Source organism: Callithrix jacchus, chromosome 5 (genome assembly GCF_049354715.1).
Source record: "Callithrix jacchus isolate 240 chromosome 5, calJac240_pri, whole genome shotgun sequence".
Classification (NCBI taxonomy): Eukaryota; Metazoa; Chordata; class Mammalia; order Primates; family Cebidae; genus Callithrix; species Callithrix jacchus.
The window spans coordinates 49188536-49191004 of record NC_133506.1 but is presented as its reverse complement, the minus strand read 5'-3'; positions in this window follow the sequence as shown (position 1 = coordinate 49191004).

Sequence of the window (2469 nt, the reverse complement as noted above, 5' to 3'; positions counted from 1 at the left end):
CACAATTACTTTTGCAACCACCTAATAGTATCTTCTTGCTGGGGTGGTGAGGAGGATTATAAGGGATAATCCGTGAAAAGAGCACTTAGTAAATGCTCAGTAAGTATTTGCTGAGTGTCCCCTATGTGCCCTGCACTGTATTACAGCAGCTGACCAATAATCACAAGCAGAGGCCCACACGTTTCCTGTATAAAGCCGGATAACAAATACTCTGCAATGTCTAGGGCAACCTCTCACCTTTGCTCAAAAGCAACCATGGACAATCTATTTAAGAAAATAAATGTAAATAAAACTTTATTTACAGAAAGAGACAAAGGGCCAAATTTGAATGCCATGACTGTAGCTCTTCACAGTGTTCACATACATTCTTGTTTTGAGACGGAATTTCACTCTTGTTACACAGGCTGGAGTGCAATGGTGTGATCCTGGCTCACAGCAGCCTCCGCCTCCTGGGTTCAAGCAATTCTCCTGCCTCAGCCTCCCAAGTAGCTGGGACTACAGGCGCGCGCCACCATGCCCAGCTAATTTTTTGTATTTTTAGTAGAGACGGGGTTTCACCTTGTTGACCAGGATGGTCTCGATCTCTTGACCTCGTGATCCACCCGCCTCGGCCTCCCAAAGTGCTGGGATTATAGGCGTGAGCCACCACGCCCGGCCCACATACATTCTTTTTTGAGACAGGGTCTTGCTCTGTCGCCCAGGCTGGAGTGCAGTGGCAGGATCTCGGATCACTGCAACCTCCACCTTCCAGGTTCCAAGTGATTCTCAGTCTCCAGAGTAGCTGGGACTACAGGCACCCACCACCATGCCTGTCTAAATTTTGTATTTTTAATATAGATGAGGTTTCACCATGTTGACCAGGCTGGCTGCCCAAAGCGCTCCCAAAGTGTTGGTATTTTACAATTTTACAGGCATGAACCACCACTCAGGCTCATAGTGTTCACATTCTAATGCAGGAGACGGTCAACTAATTGACTAATAAAACAAATGTTCAGGCTAGGCGTGGGGGCTCACACCTGTAATCCCAGCACTTTGGAAGGCCAAGGTGGGCAGATCACTTGAAGTCAGGAGTTCAATACCAGCCTGGCCAACATGGTGAAACCCCATCTTTACTAAAAACACAAAAACTAGCCAGGAGTGGTGGTGTGTGCCTGTAATCCCAGCTACTCAGGAGGCTGAGGCAGGAGAATTGCTTGAACCCGGGAGACGGAGGTTGTGGTGAGCTGAGATCACACCTCTGTACTCCAGCCTGGGTGACAGAGCAAGACTCTGTCTCAAAAAAATTAAAATAAATCAAGATTATTGGTAGGTATAGAGAGCTGAATAGCGTCTCCCTGCCACCTCCAAAATTCGTGTCTGCCCAGAACCTCAAAATGGGACCTTATTCGGAGGTAGGATTTTTGCCGATGTAATTAAGATGACATCATACAAGATTCCGGTAACCCTAAATCCCTCAGGAGGACCGAAATCAAATTTCAACATTTTTATTTTCTGTAGTGAAAAGCCAACTCAGCTTCCTACTAAGAATAATAGGGGAGGAACTCCCCAAGTTTAACAAGTGGGTTCAGATGCTATAGTGGGGATAAACACCTCCTACAATTGATAAGAACCCTTAATCTCAGAACTTTCTCTACTGGACACATAAAAGCAAGAATTTGGATAACTGTTTTTTTTTATCTAATGCAGCCTACACTGACCAAATACCCTGTTTAAATACTTTTTCAGCATTGTCATTTAAATGTAAGACTCAAATTGCTGAAAGGTATCCGTAACTTTCTAGAAAAGCCTTAGATAAAAGACTCACCCAAACCCCTGGAATATACTATTTTAGTGTGGGTGACACTACTGCGTAGCTGTTATTTTCCCAGGCTCTCTCTCTGTAATAAAACAAATGTTCAGGCTAGTGATGCCACTTAAGCTCTGTAAGCCTTGATCTTGTCTGCAAAATCAGGATGAGGATAATGGCAGCCCACATTTACCAAGAGCTTGCTGTGTGCAGGCACGAGGCTGTGTCTCGCACGCCTTCTTGCTTCATCATCACCATCATTACCCCCATTTTGCATATGAGGCCCCTTCTTGACAGCTGCAGGGGGCAAAGCCGACAGCACTATTTTCTACCTCGAGTTGTGTGCTACACGACTGCTTGTAAAGTTTTAACAACTTACCTAGCAACTGACACTTATACAGCTAGTGAGCAACAACTAGATTTGAACTCAGCTTTTACCCAATCAGTGCCTCTTTTGCGTTATCTATACCTCTACCTTGTAAAATCAGAAAAGTACATAAAGCACAGGAAACCATATGGCTGAGAGCTCACACATACACACACAATCTCACACTCTCACACAATTACACTCACACACACACACAATCTCACACTCTCACACAATCACACTCTCACACAATTACACTCACACACAATCACACACTCACACACACACACACACACACATACACGCAGACTGGTAT